This window comes from Anguilla rostrata, chromosome 8, assembly GCF_018555375.3.
Source record: "Anguilla rostrata isolate EN2019 chromosome 8, ASM1855537v3, whole genome shotgun sequence".
In the NCBI taxonomy this organism is placed as follows: Eukaryota; Metazoa; Chordata; class Actinopteri; order Anguilliformes; family Anguillidae; genus Anguilla; species Anguilla rostrata.
In genome coordinates this window covers 30,273,923-30,288,914 of record NC_057940.1, presented here as the reverse complement: position 1 = coordinate 30,288,914, position 14,992 = coordinate 30,273,923, and the positions used below count along the sequence as shown (strand labels likewise).

General features: G+C 39.2%; 1 long non-coding RNA gene across 2 annotated transcripts in view; it reads right to left on the bottom strand.

The window, feature by feature from the left end:
• Positions 1 to 4,582: 4,582 nt before the first annotated feature.
• The window catches only part of LOC135261388 (uncharacterized), a 57,064-nt gene continuing 46,654 nt past the window's right edge, over positions 4,583 to 14,992 (bottom strand). For both annotated transcript variants that reach the window (XR_010331913.1, XR_010331914.1), the window contains one exon: positions 4,583 to 10,653. This is a non-coding gene — a long non-coding RNA (uncharacterized LOC135261388). The remainder of the gene's footprint in view (positions 10,654 to 14,992) is intronic.

Sequence of the window (14,992 nt, the reverse complement as noted above, 5' to 3'; positions counted from 1 at the left end):
TCAAATTTCAAATTGGAGTCAAGTTCTCTCTGTTTTGTGAAGTGCATTATCTCAGTTCCAATTAATTAATATGAAATTAATGACATTTCAGTTTAGTCACTCACACACACACACACACTAAACAATTATATTAGTAAAGCAATTCCCTGCTAAAAAAAAATATCTGAATTCACAGCATTCCTTGGAGAGCTGGCTGCTTGACTCACTTACATCTTGAGGTTGAAAAGAACCATGACTGTTCTTCATAATCGTTTTCATGTGAGGATTTTTCAAATAACCGAGGTACAAGGGCATCAATGAATAACACACAGTCACACTAAACCCATTTGCACCAGATAATCAACTGTGCTCCACTCTTTACCTCCTTAACAGCTGGCAAGACCAGGTGTTTCAATTTTATTGCACCAATGCCAATGCTTTTACGTATCACTTTAAATGTAAATCATGAATAGGGGCCTTTTGATTGGTTTTGTTAGCTTTGATGGCAAATGCAAAAGTAGCCTACCAGACAACCATTGACAGGCTGTTATGCATCGCTTAACAATGGAATCACAATGAACCCCAATGCTTGCATCCCACTGTGCTTTAGAATCGTTTTTCCCGAATGTGAAATGGCAATCAAAACAAATGCAACATTGAAACTGAGCAAAAATAGGATGAGCGGAGTGGGGTACATTTGTTCTTACAAATACCATACAGGAATACTTCCCCTGAATTTACATAAAGTAAATACCGTTAATTCAGCCTGACAGCAATGTTTTGTCAGAAAAGCATGTGTAAAGTTGGTGATTACAGGAAATAAAATAAAAAAAGAAGATCGTCACCTTTGTAAAATAATAAGTGCACATAATTTCCCTGGCATCTCCAGGACAAATGGTGTTAGGCATATATAGGTATATATATATATTTTCAGATTATCATCTCTGTCAGTAAGTCTGTTTTTGTTTTTGGGTGCAAATTCAGAAAACAGAACGCACGAGGAACTCGTGGCCACACAGCCCTCTGTGCCATGTATCGCGTGGCCTTGTGTTGTCCTATCCATCTCAGACAGGCAGCAGGAAAATTGACAAATTTATTGGACACATTTTTGAACTCTATTTCAACAGGAAATTCCATGTTTAAAACGTGGAAATAAATCAAATTCAAGTTCAATGATTATTGAATTTAACATCTGTTGACTGAGTTTCTATCCTTGTTTCGGATAATAGAATTTGTGGTTCTGTGGATTTTCATATTGGTAATTTAATGTTTGCCAGGCCAGTCCACTGTGAATCATTTGTTGGGTGCTATGCACTTCTTTGTCAACATTATTTTAAAAGTGCAGTTTGGCTGTTTTTATTTGCTAAGCTGTTTTAGCCTTGATGCTTGTGGACATGTCTCTCTTTGAAAATAAGAAAATACAGGGTAGACAATTTTCAGATACTCAATGTACCCGCAAAAATACCTTCTTCATTTTAAGCATCGCATGTTGAGTGATTGCTGATGAAAACTTGTTCATCTCAAGAAGGTAGCTGGCAGTAAAACACAGAACAAAAGAAAGTATTTTGCATTTTTATGAAATACATTAATGCTTAAAAAGGGTGCTTGATGATTAATCTCTTTTCTTCCAATTTTGAATATAAAGTTTGGCAATAAAGAAGGCATGCTGTGTTCCCCAATGTCATCAAAATTATGCACAAAAAGGGCACTGTAAATAAGTTAGATGAGCATTATACTGTATAGTATTTGAATAAAAGTTTGAAACCAGGAATGAGCAATACTGAATAATCAATGAAAAAATAATGAATGAAGCACCTCTTGTTAAATTGCTGTCAAACCTGAGCTGCCTGATACATGTTAGAGAAACTACAAGTGCAGTGATTAGACACAAAAGTGACAGTCCTGTCAGTCTATTATAATGGACATGGCATGAAAAGCATATTTCAAAACATGCGGCAGACTATTTTACAACTGGCCAATCATATGGTCAGTAAAACAAAAATGACTAATGAAAGTGCAACCGACATCTATAAGAATAAAAACATATATGTAAATCTCAATCAAATTAAAATTTATTTTAATTTATGCAAAGCTATATGTATTTTTGCATGTGTAATACAGCAGTGTCTTAATCTGCACAGTACTGTCTCTAAAGGTTTTTGCTCACTAATTGTACCATAACACTGCCCATATGGTCTAAGGCCATCTATGGCCACTTTTGCATTCCCTGCCATACCTAGAGCGCTCATATGTTCTTCTAATGTCTGTCCTATGTTTTTTTGCACCACCAATAGTCCGTTAATGCAATGCATTTTAGTGAATCCAAGTAGTTGCATGATGAAACTATGAAAGTGATGCATCATGCACATTGTGCAAGTGCAAGGGACTTCAGACGTTGCCATCAAAATCTCATCTTCTTTGGAACACGGATCTAGATGTAATAATGTTGACGCGGTCTGACGGATCATAAGAAAAGTTATGAGAAAATTTAAATCGGCTTCTGGATGAAGAATTCTTTACTTATTTAATCAGGTCTGAACAAAATTGGGCGTGAAGGGCCCCTTTATAAAAATAAATTTGGAAGGTGAAACAAATTTGACACCAGTGGTGTAGTGGGGGCGATACGCAAATATATGCCATATAAGCTACCCACATAAGTTTCTGTGGAGGGCTTGAAAGCCAAAGAGAAGGGTGAGTTCAGATCTATTCCTTTGCACCCTAATGCAAAGATCAAATCTATCAATACAGACCAGTTCTCACAAAGTTTCATTAACAATTTAGAGAAGCACCACTCCTTCAAAAATGAAATGCTGGCATATCTTACCATTTTGAATACAAATGGCCATGAAATTCTAGCATTCACCAAGGCAAGGCACACGTAAGGTGACTGTGCTGACGTTTAATCTTATGTACATAACAGACATTGAATAGCACGCAAGACTTGACTGAAAGTCCAGACACTAAGTCAAAGGACTTGAAACCACTTATTAACTGTATGGCAACCTTTCCTATAGCACAGCTGAGTATGAAAGGGGATTTAGGATGTATGAACATTATCTGCACAGACAAGAGAGCCACACTGATGGTGTCAACATTTACAACTTACTGATGATCACCCTCAATGGTGCCCATTTCACTTTGAGACTAGACTCACTCGTGGCTGAAGAAGCACCACTCTGTCAGGAGTTGTTCCGCACGGCAAAGCAAAGCCTAAAGCCGAGCACCCACCGCACACGTATAGACCGCGAGCGCGCATAACTGAAACGTAGTTGAAGTACTGTTATTACAACGGCAGCGGGCGACGTCGTCTCCACCAGATGTGAACGCGTCGCGAACCGGCTGCGAAGCTCGCGCGACACAAGCGAACTGAACCGTAGTTTTTTCGCTTCTGTTCTATTTTTTCGGCTTGCCGCGCATCACAATGGCTTGTTTATACACAGAAATATGCTCTAAAATGCTAGGTGTACATGCTCTGATTTATATTTCATCCTTATATTACTGGGGGTGTGTCCCTAGTAACCTCCCAGATATTTTATAAGCAGCTAAAAAAATACAAGCCTTTTCGTTTTTGTATTGTCCTTGCAGAAAAAAATAAAAATAAAAACTGGAACCTGGGGAAAAGGCAAACTTAGTTTCGCTATCTTATTTTGCAGAGGGGGTGGGGTAAATTTGAAAATACACCACAGAAAGACGTAGCCTATTGAATGACGTAGAAGTGAATGCACCGAGCAGCGGTTTGTTAGCTTGAGTGTTGGAAGGTAGTTTTTAACCAACCATTGCTCAGCCTATTTGACTTCTCCGATGTCTTCATTCGCCGTGCTTTCAAAAAGGGCTTGTTAATAAAAATCAGATAATCCACAGAGCTTTAAAAAAATCAGATTATTTAGTGGTCTTGCCGATGAAAATGCACCTATTTTATAAATGAAGTTGTAAGCAAGCCTTTATTGCACTTGTACTTCAAAGCTTCCGGTGTTCATGGCGTTGTGGTGTTCATATCTCTTCAAGATTAAACTGTTACGCTATATTTTTGATGATTAGCTGATTTTACTAAATCTGATCCTATAAATGTTTTGACGTGAATGACAAGACAACACGGGAATTCCCAATGGTTGATTACGGATTATTTATTATTATTATGATCATTACATATTCTTCATGAAATTGGCACGCTTGTTAAGCAAGCAAATAAATTAATACAGTTTGAGATTGATTATTATGCAGGCTACGTTGCGATTTAAGCTTATGGTAATTATTTAAAGCGTTTACTTTCTCACGTATTTACATGAGTTAACGAAATATTACCAAATTAACTGAAAAAGGTCTCTCACCAAAGTATTCACTTAACCCATAATCAACAGTTGTGAACAAACGTGAAACACACAATGTAATCCCACTGCAGACTGCGAGAGCTACTATGAATATAGAGCTTTAAGCAAGCCTTTGCGCGACACAAACGGAACCAGTAGAGACACGCTACGCGCCGCGCCGTGCTGCTTTGCCGTGCTGCTTACGCGTCGCTTACGCTACGCGTGCGGTGGGTGGCCGGCGTAAGCCTCTCTGTAAAGCAGATTTGTTCGGGACTTCCTGTAATGAGGTAGTAAAAGTCCTCATCAAGTCCTGGTCTTTCCGGTGGTGAAAAAAACATTGTTTAGTGAATTCATTCAATTCATGACATTGCAGGTAGAGCTAGGTTAAGCACTTTTAACAGGTTAAAATTATACATTTTTCTGGATGTTTGGAAGTGGTAAATGAGTGTAAATAAGAGGTCATGAATAAATGTTTTGGAACTCATTGGAAGCCGATAAGTTGCTATGCCAGGAACCTACCCCTAGTCATATCAAGATGCACAACATACAGTATGCACTATAAACAGTATTGTATATGCTTATATCTTTTTACCGGTTTGACTTTCGACAAAATACCATAGGATTTTAACGATCAAATAATCTTGGACATGGCAAGACAAATTTAAATGTCCAAGTTCATGCTTATCCTGAAGTTCATCCAACATTTAAAAAAATGTCAGTTTGTTTCTTACATTGTTAATAGGTAATGGCACATCTACAACATCTGCTCTACAGATCCACTACCACTTTAGGATAAGCTAGGAAATGTGCATAACATGTGGCATCTAGATCTTTCCATGCATGGGCAGTCGGTAGCGTGTATGCACATTGATTTGTAGATGCCTCACTAGCTGGAGTATACCCACCTTTTCATTTACCACTACACCACTACACACCACCAAAGAAACAGGGAAGGTGTCAAAGAGCCTGAAAATATGATCCTCAGTCAAAGATAAAACGCATGGCAAAATATCCCCTCTATGTTCTTCTAAATGTAATTTTTCACTGCACGATAAAGGGGAAGATATTGCCAGAAATTACTACCTCTTGGACCTATTTTGTCTTTAAAAAAATGTTGCTGGAGAAAAAAATGTTGCTGGAGAACTTAATTTCAACTGGCATTGGGAGGTGGGGGAACGGACAAGATTTATGCGGTTACAACATACTAGAACATTTTGAATTAATGCGATGCAGGAACTCATTTTTCAGACATGGTCAGCCCACATAAAGCATGATAAGGGCCTCTCTTTTAGTAAGCTGGTGCCAGTTTGCCCAACTTCATACATATTCACATGTGTAACAGTATGTTCTGGATATTTGTGAAAGAATCAAGACCATTAGAGTAGCAAGGCCAGTGAGTATTGTAAAGATAATACAACCCCTTTACTTTTTAAGATGGTACAGTACATTTAGTTGCAAGTTGACACAACTTCATTCATTTGGAAGTTGACACATGTTAAGTATGTCTTGACATTGTTTACACTGAATGGGCAACACCATTTCAACACGTTTTCTTGTTATTGGTCTTAAAAAGCTACATAATACAAGTGTTGCAACAGAACATTGTAAGATAAATTTGTGAATCTGAGACATCATTCATAACTGTGAAAAGTACATGAAACATATCAGGTATTAGACGATACAACAAGTCACTCAATATGCAGTTATTCTTAATTAATGAAATGAATATTTGCACCTGCAAAATTATCTCATTAAATGCAAATGATATCCATCCAATGATTTTCTACAGGCTACAATTAAGATCTGTTTTTGTATATTGTTGCATTTTAGATGTATGGATACAAATATTTAAAAACAAATTGTTTGGTTAGCCTGTGTAATTTAGTCTGAACATTTAATCGCTCAGACCGGGTCAAACACAAGTCTTCTGCTCCAGGGAAAACCATATTCCATTTAAGGCAATTTTGTATTTTTCTGAACAGAGCCAAGGTACCCTTTAAAGCACAAAGTGACAGTTAAAGGTTGAATTGCTCAGCATTGCTTCACAAAAGACTGATATATTCTCAGATGCGGGCCCCTTCTGTCAGTAACAGCTAATGGAATCAACCTCAGTGACGGATATACCAGGGAAAATAAGTTGTCAAAAACCTGTGGCCCTTCATCAATGGTGCCGCGATTTAGGATGCAAGCATGACCCTCCAAAAGTTTCAGGAGAAGTTTATCATTGTCAGGCGGAAATTGCAAGACTCTTTCTCCCCCCCATGACATAAAGGATTGGGTGGGTTCACTCATGGAGGTCACTGTGATGGATCTTTCAAGATCATACATCCACATCTGAAATCCTGCAATCATGGTCATGTGGTCAAGAAAGGAATTTGCCTTTTGCCATGAAAGGAGGTTCTTCCATGTTGTTACAGAGGGGTGTGTTTATTGCTAAGAGTGTTTAGGTCAAATGCATTTTTCCTGACAGGAAATGTTGACTTAACAAAATATAATTTAAAAAAATAATAATAATTAAGAAGAATGTGTAAAAACCCACACATTGAGTAGGGATGAGATGAAGTGGGTGGGTGGTGTGGTGGAGGACAGTGGAGGCTTTGCTTCCAGAATGCCCCCCAAAGATTGTAGACTAACATCAATGACCTACATATATCCATTTTACTTGAACCTGGATTTTTTGGAAAAAGGACCAAAATATTTTGTCAAGAAAAATTTATTTCACCTAATTGTTTCAAACACAGTTATTAAATAACTATGCAGACAATCCCATGGGTGGTAAACATGGTTGGTACATCATAAATTGGTTAATGGACCAGAAATAACCGCAAAAAAGGGTCAATTCCCATACAGAAGTGTATGCAGGCAGTCTAAACTGAAGACTTTAACCATGCATACTTCTTCCAAGAGAATTTACATGATTAATTATTTATAGAATTGCATTAATGATAAACTTTACTTGACCAAAAGAGATGAGGAAGTCTTGCCATGGATAGAAACGGCAAGTTGGCTCAGTCTTAGAATAGTGACAGAGAAGGATATAAGAAGAGAGGGAGAATGCCAGGCTTGTGAAAGTGGGAACCCACCAAGGCATGTCAATATCCATAAAATGAAACACGTATTTGAATAAGAGAAACTGGCATTTGGCAATGCCTGCTTTAAATCAGCAGGATATGGTAGTAAAGCATGTGAGCAGATTAAGAGAGAAACTCATAGTGCATCTAAGACATTAAAAAATATAACTTTATATAACTGAACTGAAACAGCAGTGGCTAAAGGTAGACAGGGGAAATATGAAAGGAGCAATATGAAATAAACAGTAAATGAAACAAAATTTGGGTCAAAGGTGAAATGCAATGAGAGTCACCTGGGTCTTTGCATCTGCATTCCTTTTCTTGCCATTTAATTTCCTGTTTCTTTACCGATTATGTTCCTCTGTCTGTCACTGACTAATCTTGTACCGACAGCTCTCTGTAAAAAGTGCAATACATATAAAATTGAACTGAATTGAATATAGTTGATACTGTGCTTATGATTCATGTGTCTTTATTCCAGTAGTGTTATAATAACTTAAGACAGGATACTGGAGTTCCATTGGGGGAAAGATAACAAAGTAGAAGTGAATCATAGTCAATAAGAACTGATTTTATGAATGTGTCACTCAACAATTGATGCACAACTAAAAACTCATTTTTAAACCTCAGACATTCAACTCCAAATTGTCATTGGGAAACACTGACATACTCATTTTTGACATTTCCATTACATTATAACACAAATTCATTTTTTTTAAACAAGTAGGTTCAAGTTTACTGCATTTACTTAGTAGGAACTGCAATTTCTTGCAAACTACATCATGTATTCTCATGGAAAGAAACACTTGCATCTAGAAAATGTGAATCCAAACTAATTTGCCTTTGATTTGATACAGATGTTGAAACAATTTTTTTTTAATGTCATATATGAAAGTGATCTTAGAAAAAACTGGGAGAGGAAAGGGAAGCGGTACAAGTGTAGAGGCTAAAGTCAGTGGCAGACAGAGGAACATTTCAGGTGAAGAAACAGGAAATTAAATCCTGATTGGAGTGTTAAATTGCAAGAAAGGGAATGCAGGCACAAAGACTCAGGCAACCCACATTGCATTCTACCTTTGACCCAGGTTTGCTCTCATTTACTGTTAATTTCATATTGGTCCTTTCACAGTCCTTTCAATCTGCCACAGCCTTGAAAAAGACTCATAGACCACAGGGAATTTGATTCTCCCTAACATCTTCATGAAATGGGCCCCTTCTGTGAATGTTGGTCACTGACCCCAATAGATCTGATTTCATCTAAGAAATGCAGGTCTGAAAGTATAGCACATACCTTTTAGAGATGGACAGATCCAATGAGTATGCATGTACTGTGTACATATTGGGACAATTTCTGTTGTTTTGGCTTTGTACTCCAGCATATTGGATTTGAAATAAAACAACGAATATAAGGTTAAATTGCCCTGCGATAGATTGGTGATCTGTCCAGGGTGTATTCCTGCCTCTCACCCAATGCATGCTGGGATAGGCTCCAGTACCCCCACAACCCTGACCAGGATAAACAGGTATAGATAACGAATGGATGGATATAAGGTTAAAGTGACTGTCAGCTTTAATGTGATTTGGTGATGAGAAAATGTATCTATTTGGTGATCCATGTAGTCCCCCATATTATAGGAGCAAAAGTAATTGGACAAATTACATCATCTGAAATAAAGTCATCATATTCAGTACTTGGGTGCAAATTAGAATGTTAGAATGATTTCAGGGGCCCTGGGACCCTCAGAAATTGTGATGTACTTGTGCAGGGATGGGGTGGCATGGGGTAGTGGGGCCCAATGAGAGATCTTTTCTCAGGGTCCAAAATCCCTGACAGTGCCCCCGACAGCATCCAATGAGTTTTGAAGCATTTGGTTGGATCTGAGCAGATAAGATATTGCTGTACACTTCAGAATTCATCCTGCTGTTGCCAACAGCAGTCACATCATCAGTGAAGACATGTGAGCCAGTTCCATTGGCAGCCATTCATGCCCAAGTCATAACACTTGTGTCACAGATGACAGGGTAGGGAGTGGGGGCTTGTGGGTGCTTTTGATCATGAGCAGTTCCTTTCACTCTCCACATTTTCCACTTTTTTGGTACAGGTAAATACTTGTCTTATCTATCAATACAACTTTGTTCCAGAACTCTACAGTTTTCTTTTTTTAAATATAGCAAAGAGTAACCTGGCTGTTATATTTCTGAGGCTAACAATTAGTTTGAATCTTGCAGCGAACCCTCTGATATTATGATGGTCTAGTCTTATCTTAATGGCACACATCTGTGCCTACTTCCTGGAGAATGTTCTTGATTTGTTTGAGAGATGAAATGGGATTTTTCTTCCCTACTGAAAGTGTCCTTTGGTCATCCACAACAGTGGCTTTCCATGGTCTACCAGGTCTTATGTGATCATTGATCTCACTATTTCAAACAGTTGGTTTTGACAAATCCAGTGTTTTGGCTGTCTCTGAATGATTTATTCAGATCATTTATCAACCTTTTGTTGGCCACCTTTACTGCCTTCGACACATATTTGGTCCTCATGCTAAGAGAAACATAGTAACACACTCCAAATGCAAAATTCCACACCCAAATTCACCTCTAGATCATCTGTCAGCTTGCTGGTGCATTAACTAATGATGCAAAGACATACAGCTAGTTGAGAAACAGTTGAGCAGCCAATTGTCCAATTCCTTTTGCTCCTCTAAAATGGGGGACAAGTCACATCAAAGACAAGTAAGGCCAGTATTGGAGTAAGGTCAGATCTATTATGTATACCTGTTACATGAAAGCACACACACAAAAAGTGACAAATATTAAATTCAACAGGCCAATCAGATAAAGTGTTTTAGGACCACTAGGGATGGTAGTTGGGTAAATGATTTTCACACAGCGAGTGTCCACTTTACTGGCGCCAGGTGGGAAGTGGGCCCAGCCATTCCCACCAGGACTTAATTCCATGTTAGAGATGAATGACCCAAGCAGACGCTGAAAACAGATTAGAGACTAGCCCTCCATCTCCTACTTTTTGCTTCCAGACAGACGGGCCTGTTCCAAGAACCTGCCAGAATGTGGTCCAGCCTCAGTGATCCATGGGGGGTAGTGGGAAGGGCTTGCTGGTGAATGGGGGGTGGGGGTGGGGGTGGTCGGAGGGAGGGGGTGTACATGGAGACGGCGGTGCTAGACTATGAGTCGTGGTATGGCAGTGCTTCCTCTGGGCTGCCTCACAGTGATGTCCTACAATGCACACGTTGTCACTCCCACAACCCCGTCTCTCCACTTCCTGACTGACAAAGAGCCTGTAAGAAATGCAGAAATGTATTCAAGCCCCTGTCCCTCAGTAGATATATTGATTAGACTGAAGATCCATTTTGTCAAAATGTGCTATGTTAAGCATTAACACATATTTTGATGAACACATCAAGTTTTTTATGGTTGCTTTGTTTTTCAGCTCTGGTTCTGTGGCTTGAGCCAGTGTTAGCTCCAGCTGTACAGCCTTGACAGTGCTTTGACAGCACCAGGAGTGCTTTATGTAAGATGTGTGCTTGAGCCCTACATAAAGAAAATAGTAAACAGATGCAGAGACCACCTGTCAATTGATGAAGCATGGACAAGAGTAGAAGAAAATCCCCCCTGTCTCCCTCCTTCACCAAAAAAAAAAAGTGTAGCAATGTTAAAATATTCAAGTAAATCACTTAATTCTAAACTGTATCTTTCCGTTGGGCAGGTTCAGTAGTATGCTAGACTACCTGTAACTTCGTATTATAATTACATGTGAAATCACTCCTATTTAAATCCTTCTATTCAAGGAGGCAAAATCAAAACCTCTCTTGTCAAGATTCGTGTGAACGTGTCCCAAGAATTTCCCATCAATCTTTGCTCTTTTTTTAGTGCTAGCCATTGCTGTCGAGATCCATTTGCATTAGTACCACACATAGCTCATTGATTCACAGAGATTAACGAGAAGCACACCGAACACAACTAAGTAGGTCAAGGATTCCGAAGGCACTGATTTCCAGTCTGTTCGGTACCTCTATCAGCCTCAGTGTGGCACTGTAGATCCATTGAACCTCGCTGACGGAAGCACCACATTGTTCCAGATACATCCAAAATCTGCTATACACCAACATCTGTTTAGTATAACCCACTTGACAGGATTAAAATGCCACACAAATAAACAATCTACATCTTATTGTGTTTGATCAGTAGTGCAGATATTTCTGCTCACTGGAGCAGAGGAAAAAGTGCCAACAAAAAAATCTTAGAAGCTGGTAAAGACAGAAAAAAAATCTCTACCTTTTCAGGATGGGAATATATTGAACCACTCGCATTTAGTTATGTTTCTCCAGGCTCCTTTTTCCTGTGCATTTTGTATTTCAATACTTGCTTCAATTTACAATTCTTTCCCTTTCCCAAATAAAAATAAAACAATGCAAACAAATCCTATTATGTGATACAGACGTGGGCATTCATTCTCTTATGGATAGATTCTGACTTAGGTGAGATTCCTAGACACCTTTGTCTACAGACCCTCTCTATGAATACTAAATGGATGGGTAATCGTGTTGCCCTGGATACGAGACCTACAAATGCCAATAATTCCCAAAATGTGCATAATGTGCAAGTGTAAAAACAAAGCATTTACGAAGGACATACAGGATGGCATGAGCCTACCTGCTCCTCCCAATGGGTTTCTTATTATCAGCTTGTTCAAATGCTTATTTTATTTGGCCTATGGGGGAAAGTATTCAGTGTCCTGTCCTGGAAGGGGCATTAGAACACCTGCCTTTCAACGGTCGCGGCAGTCAGGGAGCCCAGACCCGAGAGGCCGCGCCTTTTCCCTCCGCCGCTCTCGAACCGTGGCCTTTTCCACCACCCCGATCGGCGCGCACGTCCGTCAGCCGTCTCGCCGGCGTTTCGGAGACAAACAAACAAAAACAAAGAGGCAGACCCTGCCTTGGAGGAGCTGACTCGGAGAGCAGGCCTGCTGAGTCACATAAACCTGTCATTAATCATCATCTCAGCACTGCCCGTCCAGGAGGCTCAAGCCTGTGTATACCAAAGCCGGCTGACCGCCAGCCAAAATTGTCAGATGAATGATAAGGCAGCCATGCGGGCTCTGTGAAATGGAGACTGCCAGCACAAACAATAAACTCACAAAAACATGCACACAGGCATGACCGTAGGAGAGAGAATTCACATCGCAGCGAAGTGCATATTAGCGTATGCTATTACAATGGAGTGTTGGGCAAATAGGTATGTTGTCAATTTGTCCCTTATAAGCTACCTCTCTGAAAGATAATCCATGAGGATAATGATTAGAAGACTACTGTAGAGTAATATTATTTATATATTTGTTCTGGAATCTAGTGTCAGGAGTGCCTGAAAGCAGCCAACCATACTGACAGAAATAGCAAAACTTTCAGATGAAGCACAGCAGGTGCAGAAAAAAAGATAATCAAACAAAGATGGCGTAGCACATTCAACCATATATAAATAATTTTATAAAATGGATGGAAAATATTGACCTTGATTGGGTGAACCTGAAACTGAAAATAAGAGGGGTCAGGTTCATTCATGGCAGTTAACTTCATTCATGGCAATTAAAAAGTTTTATGTTGTTAAAAGCAGCATACTTTGTTGATAAAATTTATTTTTATCAGTTTTTTTTGAAGGAGACAAATAATTCAGCTTAGGTTGTGAGTACCTTGTACACTAAATGAGGAATTTACTCCTGCTTTTAATATACAATGCAGCATTTTTTATACATGGCAACCCTCCCCCCTATTTCAGGGAATCATAATGTTTGGGACATATTAATGTCATGTAAATGAAAGTGGTCACGTTTAGTATCCTTTGCATGCAATGACTGCTTGAAGTCTGTGACCCATAGACATCACCAGGTGCTGAGTATCTTCAACTATCTTCAGCTCCTACTTGTTTCGGAGGCTAGTTGCCTTAAGTTTTTTCTTCAGCTTATGAAACGTATGTTCAGTCGGACTGAAATAGGCTGAATGACTTGGCCAGTAAAGAATCGTCCAGTTTTTTGTTGTGAAAAACTCCTCTGTTGCTTTAGCAGTATGTTTGGGATGATTGTCTTTCCATAGGAAAAGGATTTGGAGGCATTTTGATGAACCTGACCACTTAATATGCTTCTGTAATCTTCAGAATTTTTGTATTATGAGAAGTTGCCTTTGGCCTCCACAGTTTGCTCTTGCCATCGCTGTGATACAGCACATGTGGAGCCATTTGGCCCAAACACTGGCTGAATAATTTTAGTGCAAATGTAATGGCCTTTATTTATTTATTTTTTTAAACAGGGAAGGAAGACAGACAGTGGTTGGTGATAAAGCTAAGGGGAACTGGCTGCATTAGTATGATATAATAATTATTGTTGGTGTTATATCACTGCATTATTGTGATACATGCATTAAAAGCACTCGCCATTACTAAGCTATGCCATATTTGTAATTTTGTGGTTGCTGTTGACAGTGCCTGACATGTGGTCTTACCAAATGTGTATAATAATGGATGTTCTGGTTAGCCATTTGCACTGCCCACACACCTTGCATGTGTCAGATTTACCTTTGATTGCATGACAGCTTAGCTTTAAGCTACAGCAGGAACCTGTCTAAACTGGGTAACAGCTAAATAGTCATAAAAGCATCACACAGGCCCCAAAGCCACTGCACTTAACTGGAAGCAAGAGTCTCTGTTGGAGCAGTGGGATTTCACTTTCAATTGCACACATTTTGCTCACAATGAAGCAAAGTCACTCTTGTACATAGCGTTTTCTAAGACACACACACTCTCTTTCTTCCTCTCTCACTCTCTGTCCCTTAAACTCAAACGCACAAAAGGTTAATTGCGTAGTGCATTAATAAATAACATTCAATAACATTCAATAACCCGACCATCACAGGAGAAGCGGGCCTGTTGTCTCTGTTGGTTCTTAATTACAGTTTTATTTACTTTTGGGGCTGCCGTTTAATGAACGGAGGAATTTAATGCCCTCAATCAACCTTTCTTCCAGCAGGGATGACACGAGTCTCCTCCAGTCAAATGTAATTGACTCTTCATGTTTGAGAGGCAATAAAAGTTTATGACTATTTGACAAAACATCCAGTAAGCTGTCTTTCACCCACTATTCACCGCTTTAATTAATTGCTCACTCTGGGGCACCTAATTTCCAATTGTTGCCGTTATTAAGGTATTAGCAGCGCCGTTTGACAGATCCTCAAATCTTGTGTCGTACATCTTTGTCAAAGTTATTTCCGAGCTGCCCAGCTCTCTCGGGTTTGCACTGCTGGCTAATAAATTCTGCTGCTTTGATCCTTGGGCCGCTGTAACTGGAATACCCTTTCTCACTCTGTTCAGGTCCTGGATCTTTGTAGTTTTGTTTCTGATTTTGAAATGTGAGTTTATATGACTGCTCTGAAATGTCATCAATCTTCATAGAATAATGAAACAAATTCCCTAACTCACAGGTGAAGAGAAACTCTGCCTGCAACTGGCATACGTGGAAGAAGACTGCTTCCAGATAAACAGAATCCGCTGCATGATCTTTAATATTACAAAAGAAGATGCTGACTAGGAGGTTGCCTTAATCACGCTTAAAGTATTCTAACTATCCCCTTG